This window comes from Pan troglodytes, chromosome 3, assembly GCF_028858775.2.
Source record: "Pan troglodytes isolate AG18354 chromosome 3, NHGRI_mPanTro3-v2.0_pri, whole genome shotgun sequence".
Classification (NCBI taxonomy): domain Eukaryota; kingdom Metazoa; phylum Chordata; class Mammalia; order Primates; family Hominidae; genus Pan; species Pan troglodytes.
Window position 1 is genome coordinate 167,401,989 of NC_072401.2, and position 16,807 is coordinate 167,418,795.

Here is a 16,807-nt window from a genome sequence, read left to right on the forward strand (position 1 = left end):
GTAAACCAATTAAAGTGGAGTGACAAAATGATAATAAATCTAGTTTATGTCTAAACATGTGACAATACTCTTTCATCATTGAAGAGATGTTGTTAAGAAATATATTTGGCTACCAGTAGTTATAGCCTAAACAAGAGACATGTAGCTTTGTCTCATGTTAAAGAAATCTGAAAGCAGGCAGCTCAGGTTGAGGAAACCACGCTATATATATTATATATATAGTGTATATACTATTTCTTAGGGAACTACACGTTCCTTTCTGCTCTGCCATTCCCAGCACACACATGGTTTCCATTTTCAGGGCCCAGGGTAGTTTTCAGAGCTCCAGCCATCTTCTGCATCATTTTCTATTAGGATGCAGAAGAAAAGGAAAGAAAAGCAAAAAGGTTTTTTCAGAAGTCCTACCCAATAATTGTTCTATCTACATTTCACTGGACATCCTAGTTCCAGGGGACAGGGCAACAGTAGATTCCGGGATGGCTCATCATTGCAGGGCTGAGACTGGGGATTTGTTATTGAAGAAGAAAGGATGAATGGATTGGTCAACAAAACTTGCTGTTTTTGTCACTCTTCCATAAAGGGTTTCTCTACTTTTAAAAACAGAATCTATTGAACCCTCCAACCTATTACCCCACATAATTTTTTTAAAAAGTCCCACTAATGGTTTAAAGAGTATCCTTGGTTGAATAAAAATGTGATAGAAAAAACAAAATTAAGATAAAGTGAAGGTGACAGTTGAAAATCGAAAAGTATCCACCCCAGACAGAGACTATATAATAGCAGTGAAAAATGAACTAGAATTTAGTAAAAATCTATGTTATTCCTCTACAGGAATCACTTCCTGTAAGTATCTTGAGACTGTTAAGGAAGCATGCTTAAATTATGACTATTGCTCTATGGGGTTCTGAGAGCTAGAAGGAATGAAAACATCCAGAGTCTTACACATTCCCATCATGAACATGACTTAAAGTCTAAAATCATTATACTATTGACATCAAACATTAGAATAACAGTGAATTATTGAAAATCAAATTAACTCCTAATCTCAAAATTTACATTATAAACATAAAAATGTGCTAGAGCACGTTAGCAATTCAGTGCTAGTAAATTAAACAAAAGCAAGATAGGATTTAAAATACAGTTTTATTAAGAACCGACTGGTTGCGAAAAATCATATAAACATTCCCTTATACTACTTGGAGAAAATGAGTGGCAAAAACATTTAGAAAAGCTAAATAATGCATTTTAGACATATGTGTGTGGTATATAAATATATAGAAAAAGTAATAAAGCAGCCACATTCCCTAACCTGGTAATTCTACTCCTGGGAAACTCTTTTTGAAAAAGATGGATCCTAAATCCTGAAAAAAAGGTTTGATGCACAATCTTTACAGCAGCAGGATTTAGAAGTAAAAAATTTAAAATAGCTAGCTGTTCAACAACAGGATAATAACTTAGGTAACTGGTGATATGTTCACTTACTGAAAACAGTATTGCTAATCAAGTAACTGAACATGTAAGAAAAGGCCACAAGAGAACTCCAAGGTATCACAGAGGTACAGACTGCAGGGAGCTCCTGGAGCTGGGAGAGAAAAAGGAAGAGATTGAAGTTGAAACTTAGCACCTTCGTGGAGGATCCCTGTGGACCCGTAGCCCAGACCTCTGAAAAGTCAGCCCCCTGGCTGAGGCTGATGTTTCTGAGGTGTTGTGTGCTGAAGCTGGTTCTCTTAAGCGTGGGAACAACTGCAAACTGCATCCACCCACTGCTCCGGCAGGGCGCTGCCATTTGTAGGGTGAAAGAAGCATCTCTGGATGCTACGTAAGAAGTAGATAGAAAGCACAAAGGAAGGAGTTCAGTCACTCCCTTTTCCTGTAGAGCTCAACACTCCCTGAAGCATCTCCTCTAGGCAGAGCCTAACAGGGAACCAGCTATCACAGCAGAAACTCCTGGCCCCTCCCTGCACTCTTAACAGCAGGTCTTTTCAGGCTGTGCTTGGCCCATCTGGATGCCTACCTTCTCCTTCGTCAGCTCCTAGGGCTTCTGGAAAATCAAGAGTGGGTTAGGGGTGACGGGGAGCTCCCTGCTTCCGCAGGGCTGAGTAGGAGCCTATCCTTTGCTCAGTGGGCAAGGGCCACCTTGGCTAAGGTGCCCCACAGAACAGGTACCCAAGACTGGTAGGGATGGGGGAGAATGTTCCCAGCCCTCCACAGGGCCTATGGGGCTTTTCCCACATGTGCCACTGCCTGCTGCAGGCAGGATGAGACACTGCCCACCATGGGGGCCTCCTGCTCATTGTTACCATCAACAGTGGGCTTTCTCACTTTTAACTGTGCTGGATCCAGTGGTCTGCAGAGTCCCAGAGCCACCACAGCAAAACTGAGTATAGAAGGCTGGTTTGGAGGTGAGAGGCAATAACTTAACTGGCACAGCCTTACTTATTGCCTGTCTCTAGCTAGAAAATAGACTCTTCAGGGACACAGTAGCTCCAGTTCTTAGAGCAGTGCCTGACCCGTGGCAGGTGCTCCATAGGTATTGCTGAATTAATGAAAAGAAACTCTCTGTTATTGAAGGAAGGGGTAAATTGTGAAAAAAAATTATGGCATCTTTATTTCTGCCTTTGGAGTTTTCCTAATTCAGAAATTCCTCTAACAAATGAAAGGTGCAAACCAAGAGAACGCCTCCCCTCTTTCCTGTTCTACTTTTTCTTAACTATGTGTGACTTCAACAAGTTACTTAACTGTAGGAACCCCGGTTTTATAATCCTGAAGACAGAAATAGCATTTACTTTTTTTTTCTCTTTTGAGATGGAGTCTCACTATGTCACCCAGGCTGGAGTGCAGTGGCGTGATCTCGGCTCACTGAAACCTCCGCCGCCCAGGTTCAAGCAATCCTCCTGTCTCAGCCTCCTGAGTAGCTGGAACTACAGGCACCTGCCACCATGCCTGGCTAATTTTTATATTTTTAGTAGAGACGGGGTTTCTCCATGTTGGCCAGGCTGGTCTCAAACTCCTGACCTCAGGTGATCCACCCACCTCGGCCTCCTAAAGTGCTGGGATTTCAGGCGTGAGCCACTGCCTTCGGCTGGAAATAGCATTTACTTTAGAGTGTGATTGTAAAGATTAGTGTGATAATATGTACAGAACATCTTATATTCATGGAGGGCACACATTTGTTCAATGAATTGTACTGTTGAGATCACAAATCACATTTCCTCACCCTTCAACCACTGCGCATCCAACATCATTTCCAAGTAGGTATGATTTCTGAATCATAATAGAAACTAACACTTCTTGGGTATTTCTGTTTTGTGCCAAGCACCACTATAAGTGTTTTACCTATATTAACTCAATTAATTCTCCCAAGAATTTATGAAGTAAATGTTTTTATTTTTCCAATTTTACCGAAGAGGAAATTAAGGCAGAGAAAGTTAAAAGAAAAAAAAAACCTTATATTACGTAGCTAGAAAGTGTCAGAACTAGGGTTTGAACCCAAGCAATCTGGCTCCAGAGTCTTAGCCACTGGTACAGTGATTCTTTAGTAGGACTACTAATAACTATATTCTTATTGCTAACTATGCCATAAGTCTTCTGGGTATTTACAGGACTGTCTTGTGTAATTATTAATAGGGCACTTTACCCAATTCAGCCAAAATTCCTAAGGAGAATCATTGACTTAGAAAAACCACATCTGATTGAATTGAGCACGCCAAGAATGAGGAGAGATGGTGTCTCCTTTCACAAGGGTATCTGGACAGAGCTTAAAGTGTCAATCTAATTATAAACTGTTATTCTCCTATTATGGAAAAACCCTGTAATTGGATACTAGAAAATTCTCTGTAAAAGCTTGTCCCTCAGGCAAGGCTTAATACTGGTCTCAGAAGCCCAGTTAAGTATGTTTTAAAAAATTGGTTACTCTTAAAAATACTGAAGGGAAATCCTTCCCATTAATGCAGTTGTCATTGGATGGTAACATAATAGGTAATATATATTTTTTTCTTTTTTAAAAGTCTTCTATTCAAAATTTTTCTTAAGAGGAAGAATTGTTATAAAAACAATGTATTTCTTAAGTATAAGAAAACATTTCTACAAAAAGTAGAAATTTTAGATAAGTAAAAATAAAATGAATTATACATAATTAATTACACCATTGCATGTTAAAAATCTGCTATATTTTCCAAATTTTTCTAATGTAAGGATACTCATAAATTGTGTGAGTCTGTATAAAAGATGGAATCATATTCTTCATGTTGCTTTCTATTCTGTTGTGCTTTTCACTTACAAGAATACTGTGAATATACTTCACTATGAATAAATGCACATGTATGTCACATTTTGCAATATATTTACTGTTATTAACATATTATAATTTTTAACCATTCCCTTCTTATTGGATATTTAGGTGGGTTCCACTTTATAGCTATCATAGCTCTAAATTTATACATTTTTTTCTCACTTCTCTTATTAGTCTCTCAGGACAAATTCCAAGAGTGGAATTTCTAGGTCACATTTAAAACTCTAAGTTTTTAAATGTGTATTGACTAATTGCCCTCCAGTAAAGTTGCTGCAAATTATTCTACCAGCAGTGTCTTAGAGTTACTGTTTCCTTAGAGACATGCAATGTTCTTTATTGTCTTTGTCAGTAAGTCAAGCTAAACAAATATTTAAGCTTTATTGTTTATTTCTTTGATAACTGCTTCATGTGCTCTTGTCATTTGTGCATCTTCTGTGAATTGCCTGTTTTTGTCTTTTGCCCATTTTATTTATTGAATTGCTTTTTTAAAAACTGATTTGTTCATGCCTGTAATCCCAACACTTTGGGACTCCAAGGCGGATGGATCACGAGGTCAAGAGATCGAGACCATCCTGGTCAGTGTGGTGAAATCCCGTCTCTACTAAAAACACAAAACTTAGCTAGGTGTGGTGATGCCCACCTGTAGTCCCAGCTGCTCAGGAGGCTGAGGCAGGAGAATCGCTTGAACCAGGGAGGCAGATGTTGCAGTGAGCCGAGATCACGCCACTGCACTCCAGCCTGGTGACAGAGTGAGACTCAGTCTCAAAAAAAAAAAAAAAAAAAAAAAACAGCAAAAAAAAACCCTGATTTGTAAGAGTTCTTTATCTTCAAATATTTTTAATATGTTTCAAAAGCTTTTACACCAGCTGATGAATTAATTATATTGAAATTCCTATTCATGTTTATTCCACGCATTACATTTTAAAGGAGAAATCGAAGGCATATCCAGTCCTGGAGTGGACTCAATGTCTAAGCAGAGACAAGGGTAACTTGGCACCAACGTTACAGGAAAAGACAGTGCTGGGCTCATGAGAGACTCTCAGGAAGAAATGCCAAGAATTCAATCTGGGCGAGAACTATTCTCTTGGGCACAGTGAAAAGTTTTCTCCTGACCATAGTTTCTTCATGAAACAAAACTAAAGATTAATATCAAACTTCACAGTGTATCCTTCCCAGTTCCTCTCTGCCTGGTTAGGCTTATTCATCCCTTAGATCTCAGCTCAAGCACCATTTCCTCAAGGAAGTTTTCCCTGACCTTGCCTACTAGGTCAAACCTCCTTTTTATGTTCCTGAGACAGTGTAGTTTTTTGCAGTACTTCTCACCGTTGTGATTTTACATCTATTTACCTGATTGTTTGATTCATACCGCTCTCATTTATTTGAATGGATTCTCCCTGAGGGCAAAAACTGTCTGTTTTTGCAACTCTTCATCTCAGCCTGCCACAAAGGAAATGAATGACAAAGATTCGTTAGATAAATTGTATGTGAAAATGCACTTTAATTATAATTAATATCCAAAAAGAGTGAGTTCAGCCATTCTACATGAATACTTTTGACATTATCATGAAGTGCTAATTTAAAGAGCCACTTGCGATACTATCACACAGAAAAATCTAAACTCAGGAGATCATAATTTAACAGCAAAATAAACACTCTATTGCCCCAAGTGAACAGAACACATTTTTCCACCTAAAATTCTCGGCAAACAAGTTCGGTTTAAATAGACCTTTCCATTAAATCCCTCATTATATAATTTTTTAAAATGCCATTGGTTTGATCCATAGGGACATAAAAATTAAAAGAAAAAATCCTGTGTACCTGTGCAGTCCAATGCAATAGCCACTAGCACCTGTGACTGCTGGGCAGTTGAAAGGTTGTTAGTCCAAACTGAGATATGCTGTACTTATAAGATATACACCAGATTTCAAAGACTTATTATGAAAAAAATGAATAATGTCTCATTATTTTAAAATATATATGTTTAAATAACACTATTTTGGATTTATATTTTATTTTTTATTTTTTGTTTTTGAGATGGAGTCTCGCTCTATCACCCAGGCTGGAGTGCACTGGTGCGATCTCGGCTCGCTGCAAGCTCTGCCTCCTGGGTTCACGCCATTCTCCTGCCTCAGCCTCCCAAGTAGCTGGGACTACAGGCGCCTGCCACCACACCAGGCTAATTTTTTTGTATTTTTAGTAGAGATGGGGTTTCACCGTGTTAGCCAGGATGGTCTCAATCTCCTGACCTCGTGATCCACCCGCCTCGGCCTCCCAAAGTGCTGGGATTACAGGTGTGAGCCATGACGCCCGGCCCTATTTTGGATTTATTGAGTTAAATAAAGTATATCATTAAGATTAATTCTGCCTGTTTCTTTTGACCTTTTTATTGTTTCTAGGAGAAAATTTACAGTTAATATTTGACTCACATTATATTTCCATTGGGTAATGCAGCTCTTTGGTCTAACTCAGATGGAAAAACCCCTACCTTGTTACAATTTGTTTTACACCACATTCACCTATTGAAAACTGGGAAAGCTGCCAAAGAGATATTTGAGTAACAGCAATCTGTTACAAGAATCTGAGTAAGAAAACTTACTCAATGGAAGTCCTCAAGTCTCCACAGCATTCATTTTCTCTTATTTCTACCCATAATTTAACACATTCATTTATTAACTTTCTAAAGTCAAAGAAAGAAACGAGAAATGTTGAGAAAGGTGACCAATAGCTTGCACACTTCTATCTGAGGATTCAGACTCTTAATCCTTCACATTTTATTAGATGGCGACCTTGATAACAAGATAATACAAATACTATGGAAAGATAGAACAACAAATCTAAGCTGTCGGGGCCTGCATAGTGTGCATAGTTCAGGAACAAGCGGGCTTTTGAATGTAGCCCAGAATAGTCATTGATGTCAGAAAGAGTTAAGTGATTGATCATAGGACATACTTCATTTAACAAAACAGGACAGTGGCATTATATCATAGGAAGAGTTCTATCCAAAGTGGTGAAAATAAAATATTGAAATTCAGTAATTTTGTTTACTAAGAGTAGCTTATTTTCCCAAGGTAAAGGGGAAAATAGGGATAGATGGAGAGAGGTAATAGCAGATAAGAAGAGGGTTTTGCTCTGGTTAGTCAAGGCTTTATTATTAAAGGAGCTCCCTTGAAAAATTAGGCCTCTTTTATTGTACAACATATGCATTTTTAGGTCAAGCATATGTTAGATTAACACAGTGCTGTAAAATAATGCCTTCATATTGATAGCAGCTATTGCAACACACTTATTAGTAGGAAAATGTTCTGCCCTGCCCCCTGAGTCAAATACCATCTTCCGTGCGCTTTTGTGACAAGATCTTAATGGAGCCTTTGGATTATTATACACTTTGGCCTAAGCAAGTGAATGACCGCTAGGTCTGTTCACTGACTTCAAATCACATGTTATCAGTGAAACCTTCACTGCTGGGTTTCCTTTCATTGTATCTCCAGGCTGACCGTTTCCTGTCAATGTCCTTAGAACAGAGAATATACTGAAAACTAGGGTCAGCCACTCAGCCGCTAGCGCTGCACTCTGGCTTTGGAAGATAAAGTCATTTTTATTTTGTTTTGTTTCAAAATATTATTTTTTTTCTTTTTTTTAAAACCCAACATTAGATTTTTCTGTGATTTGTTTCTTGTTAAAAATCAGCAAGGTACATCTTAAACAATATATAGCATTGTCTAAAGATTTATCAATAAAAAAATTAATTTCTTATTGTGCATGTTATGCCTTATTCAAGAATTTGCATGTTCTGTCCAGCATACAGTCTTTGAGGCTGCACAGAGTAGGGGCAACTAAAATTTGAATATGAGCCTTGTAATATGATAACTCATGAAAAGCTACTAATTTATGTGTGATGATTAGTTAATGGAAACGACTAATTTTTTTTAAGTCCAAAGTGTATTTATTAGAACTATAATGCAATATCTTTCAGACTTTATGTTCATAAGCTTCTTTTTTTCTTTCTTATTTGCCTTTTATTTTTGAAAACATAACTGAGTTATTATTTTGAGCACGTTGGGGGAAAATAAGCATATCAATAAATAAAAGAAGGTAAACAAATCCCAAGACATAAATATCAAGAAAGGAAGACATTAACTGTGCCAGGTCGGGAGAGAACAGTTAGCACAGCTGCTTGGAAGTGTGATGATCGTCCTCACCCTTCAGGCTCATCACATTATTAGAATTATTTAACGGTCAAGGTGTGAAGGATTAGGATAACCAGCTCTCAGTAATTGGCAGTATACAACCTGTTTTGATTGGAATGACAGAAGGAAGTAGAAGCTTCTTAGACATGGGGGGAAATGGGATGAAGTAGACAGCAGCAGAAATAAGTAACTGCTTATTTCTGAAAAGCTTTGTTATTGTGGTGTTGTCATTGCTGCCACTTAAGTGAGCTCCAGACCATGTTTCCTGCTCCACAAGGAGAGAGCTGTTCTCATGAGCAAGGAAATCAACTGATAGTAGCAAAAAATTAAAAAAACAAAATCTAGAAAAAGGATCCAGTCATTTTATGCAGTCACATAGTAAAGAATATCCTTAATCAACAGCTCCAAATTAATTGGCAATAGGCAAAATCACAGTACTGGATTTGAACACGGGTAGGTTAACATAATTTTGACAGGTGCAAGAAAGGGCTCTCCACAGAGAGACAGTGCCTGGGCTGGGGTCTCTGAACAAGCCTAACCCAGGGAAACTGTACTATAATATAAGAAGAAAAGAGAACAACTCACACACAGTGGCGGTCTGAAGAAAACATTTCCTACTTTCCGTTTGAGTTCAGAATAAGCCCCGATCAGGACTAAGATAGGAGAGAAAATTGATCAGTTGCGTTGTTGTCCTCAAATTAGTTTTCATATGATTATTTTGTCTTTTTTGTTTATTTAATGTTTGGTTGGCTGATGTTTTAAATGGAGCAAGTTATTCTATTTCCTTACTGATTGAATGCCAGTTGAACTACTTTTGGCTTCTAGATGGAAATTTCTGATTCTCTTGCAATTATCCACACTAGTGTGATTTTTCTTTCTCTTTGGAAGTTCCAGGGTCCCTGACTCTCTGTTATATGCACTCCAGGGACAGATGGCAGAGGAAGACACCACCTGTCTGACAAAAGACATTACCTGGCTGGTGCTCTGAGTGTCATGCTGAGTAGAGTAGCCATCACTGAGAAACGCTCAGTTGTTATATAATTGTACATTCAGGCACCTAATTTTATTTAGTTTTGCCTTTAGTCACTTATATTTTTTAATTTGCCTTACATTTTAAAATTTGATGTATATGTCTCTGCAAACTGTCAACTCCTGGAAGACAGAGACAGTGTCATGCTTCTTTCAGAACCTCCAAATAACAAACAACACAAGAGAATTAAATAAATATTTGATAAATTACATTCAACACTGGACTGTAATCTTCATGAAGGCAAGTGTTGTGACCATTTTGTTCACGGTGATATTTCTAATGCTTACAATTATTCCTGGTCCATTGCTAAGTGCTTCATGGATATTTGTTTAATAGATGAATAAATAACGTTTTCAAATTGTAAGTTTTATTTTCAACTGAGGTTGAGGTTGCGGTGAGGAGAAAGAAGAGTGGAAGAGGGACATTTCCTGTTCCTGGATCACATGAGGGCCATTTTTTCACAGTTGGTTTTCTCTACCTTATTGGCCTATGATCAAAAATAAGGGCAGATCCAGGAAGCTTGCATGAGATCTAGCTGTTTCTAAATCCTCAGAGCTGGGATGTATGCCACCACTCACTGCCCCATTCCCAATTACCAATTATTTCATCAAAGGATGGACTTGGGCTAAACATCTCCCTTTGTTTTGGTTAGGAGGATCCGCTTATATTTTCTGGTTGAGTAATATTGTCCTTTATGAAATATAAAATGTGCAATTTTGATCATTTTACACTTTCAGCATGAAGAAAAAAATATCCTGTCTTGGTAACATTCTTTGCAAGGATATTTACTGCTCATGAATACATAAGGACTTAGATTCATACACAAGGCACACAGGTTTCACCCACAATTTGTTAGTTCTACTATTTCCACATATATTTTATCTGATCCTATTTTCACACATATTAGATTAGAGATCAAAATCAAGTGTCATGCCTTAGACATTTTTATATCTCCTGCCTGGAACAACATGTGTTCATTAGTATTTGTTAAATGTGTGAATGAATGAATGGTCATTTTATTTTCTCTTACTATTACCATAATTTCCTTACCCCTTCAGAGGAGTTGCTATTTTTCTGAAAATATGCATTGCTCCTCTGATTCATATTCATGTCTTGTATTTTAAGACTTCATGCTGAGAAATTCTAATTGCCTATATCATAATGTTGATTTGGCTACTCAGAATTTTCTTAACCTTGGTTTGTTACAGCAAGTTCCCAGCATTCCCCTCAAGTTCCCAGATTCATGATTGCCTCATTAAAATCAGAACAAAATATAGAGAGAGGACATTTTACATAGACCCCTTGTTTGGATTTATTTATTTTTTCAATTTTTCCTCTCTTTACCAACTAGTACTTGGAAACAAGTACTGTAGCTAGAAAGTTGAAAAAAAAAAAAAAAGCAAGCTGTTGAATGGTTATTTCAAATTACAATTTGACTTTTCCTGGAGATAAAAGTGAAAAAGAAAAAAACCTTAGTCTGATTGTGATCACCTAATATACTTAGATATATATTTAGGAATTCATTTAGAAAATACAAATAAAAATAATGAATATTGACGCATTAAAAAAATAAATGGCCTTAACCTCTGAGTTTACAACTTAGGTCTCTTATCACAATTATTTTTTGTTACCAGAAAGAAAACATTTTAAATAACTGTGCCCTTTAAAACATTTATATTGTTTTTCTTCACAGTAGTTAAGATAAGGTAGTGCAGGAGTTCTCCCTAATTTTTAGAAGTAATTAGAACCAATTAATTGATTTGGGAAGTTCTCAACAAGGTACTATTATTCTGATTCTAGTACTTTTCCCTCTAAGACTCCTAGACCCTCCTATGAAATTCTTGGAACTTTTTTTTTCAGAAACCTTATACTTTTCATCCTAATCTACAAATCTAACTTTTGGAGGTAGTTTTTGAATACACTCCTTTCTGTTTTCCAGTTATAACAATAGGAGATGAAATAATTCAGCTTGGAATAAAAACACTGAGAACTTTCATAGAATTGCCACATAGGTGAAACTTGACCTTGGTGCCATTCCTAGACTTGTCCCTTCCATCTGGCCCCCATCCTCTAGATCTATCTCAAGCCAAAAGGCCTCATTCTCTGAGCTGGTTCTTAAGTGGCATGGAAAAGATGCTGGCTGGTAACTTAAATTGTATCATCCTTAGTATCATTTTGTATCAGAAAATTTATAGACCATATCCTTGAAAATTCAGAATAAATGACTGTTCATCATGGAATTTAGGGGGGCAATATTGCAAGCATCCTGCAATGACCACCTGCCCCAGACCCTCAGAACAAATACTTTAGGAAGTATTGGGCAGGTGACACAGTTGTCTTAAGCTTTCAGTTATAAGAAATACAAGTTCTGGGAATCTAATTTACAGCATGGTGACTACACTTACTATCCTATTTGAAATTTCTAAGAGAGTAGATCTTAAGCATTCTCACACACGCAACAGGTAACTGTGAGGTGATGAATGTGATAAAACTTATTGTGGTAATCATTTCTCTCTCTATATATATGTACATGGAGATCAAATCATTACATCGTACACATTTATTTATTTATTCATTTTTGAGACAGAGTGTCACTCTGTCTCCCAGGCTGGAGTGCAGTGGCATGATCTTGGCTCACTGCAACCTCTGTCTCCTGGATTCAAGTGATTTTCTTGCTTCAGCCTCCAGAGTAGCTGGGATTACAGGTGTGAACCACCACACTCGGCTAATTTTTGTATTTTTTGTGGAGATGAGATTTCACCATGTTGGCCAGGCTGGTCTAGAACTCCTGACCTCAAGTGATTCAACTGCCTTGGCCTCCCAAAGTGCTGGGATTACAGGCGTGAGCCACCACACCTGGCCCTGTACACTTGAAATACACATTTTTATTTGTCAACTATACTTCAATAAAACTGGAAAAACATTTTTTTCACAGGAGTCACAACGTACAGGGACAACAACAACAAAACACCAAAAATCCTGCAAATTGCTTGCAAATACTTCTCAGGATCTTCACTGGGTGGTTTTGTGTATATATAGGAAAAGGGTGGATGGGTCATAAGGAAAGCAAGAATGAGGAAAGGATTTGGTGGTATTTGTATCCATCTACAGAAAGAAGTCAGCTATCAGACTCCGGAAACCCAAACAATTTTCTGATGAAGGAGAGGCGTGGTATGACAATTGGCCCTGAGCTCCGCACAAGCAATCACCAAGATTCACTGATTCTGCAGCTGTAGAATCAACTCCCAGACTAAGTTATCTAAGAATTAAACCTCAAATCTTCCACACTAAAATCACCTTTAAAAACATAAGCTCTTTAAAAAAAATAATATTAAGAGGTAAGTTTTCTAAAATATTTTGTATAAATATTTTATAATTTGTGTGTGTGTGTATGCACATTTGTAGATTTTTAATTTGTAGGTACTCTTTATTTGCATTTTTTCACAAAAAAGCCTTCCTCTAATATTTATAAATAAATAAATATAGTAAAGAAAAACGGTTATCAGTATGAACAATAAATACAATTTTTATGCAACTTAACTTTAAAGTATCTAATCTTTGGAATTCTGGGTTGTAATGTGGAGAAATAATGACATCTGATTTGCCTTCCCTGTCATTCCATAAAATATTCTTGAAACCCAAAAAAGAGAAATAGTGACTCAACATTATTTTTATTCCCTCAGTTTAAAATTATTCTTTAGGCTCCATTTAATCAGCTCTTACCACTTTCGTCTTTTAACTTTTTTCTTTCTTTCTTTTTTGAAATAGGGTCTTGCCCTGTTTCCCAAGGTGGAGTGCAGTGGTGTGATCACAGCTCACTAGGCTCAAACCCGTAGCCTTGAGCAATCCCCTCACCTCAGCCTCCTGAGTAGCTAGGACTACAGGTGTGCCCCATCACACCTGGCTAATTTTTAAATTTTTTTAATGGAGAAATGGGATCTCTCTATGTTGCCCAGGCTGGTCTCAAACTCCTAGTCTCAAGCAATCTTCCAGCCTAGGCCTCCCAAAGTACTGGGATTACACGCATGAGCTACCTACCATGCCCAGCCTTCTTCTTTTCCATTATTTTCACAATATTTTGTAAGTCCAAAAAATACATGTGAAATAGATTTGATTTACAAGGCATATTGACAAAACGAACCAGCACATATCCAATACCCTACACTCTGTTCCTATCCATTTTCCCTGCCCCACCTTCTAGGTATAGCCATTATTCTGAATGTTTGACATCGTCCCTACCAATTTTAGTTGTATTACATGTGTGTACAGCCCTGAATACCATATTGTGTATTCTTCCATTCTTTAAAAATGTTGTTACACAGCCTTCTGGAATTTACTTTTTCACTCAACATCATATCTTTGAGAGTCATCGTTGTTGTATGTAACTGACTTACAATGATTTGTTGTATGCATATACCATAATTTATTTATCCATTCTGCTACTGGTAGATATTTGAGATCACCCAGGTTTTTGATACTTGAACTGATTATGTGAATATTCTTTTATTTCTGATGCACATATACAAAACTGTCTCTAAAGTAAGTCCCTGGAAGAATTGTGGAGTTATAGTTTATCAACACTTTTTTTTTTTTTTTTTTTTTTTTTTTGAGACAGCGTCTGGCTCTGTCACCCAGGCTGGAGTGGAGTGGCGCGGTTTCGGCTCACTGCACTGGCCTCTGCCGCCAGGGTTCAAGCGATTCTCCTGCCTCAGCCTCCTGAGTAGCTGGGACTACGGGCCTGTGCCACCACACCCAGCTTGTTGACCAGGCTGGTCTTGAACTGCTGACCTCAAGTAATCCACCCGCCTCGGCCTCCCAAAGTGCTGGATTACTGGCGTGAGCCACCGTGCCCGGCCTGAACACTTTCAATTTTAGTGGGAAGTCTTCTGTTTTTTTTCCTAAATCTGTTGCTTTTATATCTTCACCAATACTTGGTATTATTAAACTTCTTGATTTTTGTCTGTCTAGGGAAATAAAATAAAATATCATTCTGCTATTAATTTGCATTTTCCTGATTATTAATGATGTTAGATACCTTTTCACTATTCTTGTTTCCTCTTTGGGGAAATGCCTGTAGTTATTTTCTTCCTATTTTTTTTCTATGGCATTATCTGCATTTTACTGATTTATAGAAAATCAGTACATTTATAAATTACTCGTATATTCTGTATACTGTTTATTGGTAGTGTGTTGTAAATAAATTCTTACGGATTGCAGCTTGTTTTTTCACTTCACTTATGCTGTCTTTCAGTGAATACAAAGTATTAAAATAGTGTGGATTATCAGTCTTTACTTTTGTAGTAAGGTTTTTTGTGTTCTTGAGAAATTCTTCACTACTCTGAGAAGACTGGATTTTCCCACGACCATGTTTTCCTTCTTTTTTTTTCTCTAAAAGTTTTAAGTTTGATTTTCACAAATTCTTAATCTATCAGGAAATGATTTTCACATGTGTGGTGAGATAGGGATCCAATTTTATTTTTTCCACATGGACACTCAACTGTCCCGGTTTACTGAATAGCCTCCCTTTCCAGTTATTAAATAGTATCCTTATCCCATATAATACATGTCCAAATAATCATGGATCTGATTCTGGGTCATCTATTGTTTCACTGACCAATTTATCTATCACTGTGCCACCCCACAGCTTCCAACTTACTAGAGCTTTAAGTAAAACAGAATAGTTACAAGGCAGGTCCTCCCACCTTATTCTTCTTTCAGGAATGTTTTTTTGTTTTCTTGGCTATTTGCTTTTCACTTAAATTATATAATCACTTGCTATAGTCTACAAAAAGTTCTAGGGACTTTGATGAGAATTACATTAAATGGATAGATAAATTTAAGTGAGAATTAAAACTGTGATACCATGTTCCCATACAATAAAATTTATCTCCCGCACTTGTGTAGATCAACTTTAAAACCTCTCAAGAAAGTTTTATAATTTTCTCCATGAAAGATTTCCACAACGTTTGCTAGAATAAGTCTTAGGGAACAATATATTTTGTTTTTATTATAAATAGTAACATTTTAAAAATCTGTTTTTAAAAAATTAGATATCTGAGATTAATATAGAGAAAATAAAGAGTATTTTATTGCTAATCATATCACTAGCCACAACACTAAATTCTTATAATAGTCTGCAAATTTGTATGGGAGTTTTTTTTGTGTGTGTGTGTGTGTAAACAAATTACATCATTTGAGACTAATGACAATTTTGTTTTTTTCTTCTCAGTTTATGTGACTTTTGTGTCTTCTTCTTGCTTTACTATGCTGGCTAGGATTTCCAGTACCATGTTTAATGGAGTAGTCATATGATGTGTCAATGTGCTCATGATTTAAAAATGAATTTTTCTAATATTTTATTATTAACAATGATGTTTTCTTTAGAATTTTGGTGAAAACCTTATCAGGTTAAAAGAGTTTCCTTTTATTACTTGTTTGCTAAAAAATTTTATCATTGACAGTGCTGAATTTTATCAAATTCTTGTTTTGCATGTACTTAATCTTTTAATGTGGTGAATGACATTTACAGTTGTTTAAATGTTAAACTACTCTTGCATTCCTGGGATAAACCCTTGGTCATTCATTAATTTTGCTTTTAATTCGCTGGTGTTTTCATTTGGGGCCTATTGCGTTTATTCAGGACTGAGACAGGACTATAATTTTCCTTTTTTTGTATAATCCTTGTCGGCTTCTAGTATTGAGGATTTCTTAACCTCAAAGAAAGAGTTGGGGAGTATTTTCTCCTTTTTAACTATCTTTAAAAGGTATACAAGACCAAAACAATTGGTACTTTGAAAATTTTGTCCAATTTCTCTATGAAACTAGTTTGGCCTAATGTTTATTATATGCACATTTTAACTACTAATTCCCTTATTAGTTTATATTTAGTGTATGTCTTCTCTTTTGGATCAGTTTTGTAAGTGCTGATTTTTCTAAGAATTTGCTGATTTTATATATATTGTGAATAACATAAAGATCTTGTTATTTTTAAAATTTCTTTTTATTATAGTTATATTTTTGTGTTGTCTTTAATGTCTATGATTTGATAGCTGGCGGTGCCTTCTCTTCTTTACTCTCTTCAGAGGTTTGTCTTTTGGCTTGGTTGATCCTCTGTAGGTAAATTATTTCTGTCATTAAAAAAAAATTACCTCCTAACTTCTACATTCTTTGGTTTTATTCTGTTGTTCTTCTGTTATTATGTTAGATAATTAACTCATTAATTTTATTTTCTTCTGAATATGACTTTTTCAGCTATATACAGATATACTCCAAAGTACTGCTTTCACAGCAATTCACAGG

General features: G+C 36.5%; 1 long non-coding RNA gene across 1 annotated transcript in view; it reads left to right on the forward strand.

Moving 5' to 3' along the window:
• The window catches only part of LOC104006263 (uncharacterized), a 32,878-nt gene extending 20,040 nt beyond the window's left edge, over positions 1-12,838 (forward strand). Inside the window, exon 3 of the long non-coding RNA XR_679890.4 lies at positions 12,620-12,838. This is a non-coding gene — a long non-coding RNA (uncharacterized LOC104006263). The remainder of the gene's footprint in view (positions 1-12,619) is intronic.
• The last annotated feature ends 3,969 nt before the right edge of the window (positions 12,839-16,807 follow it).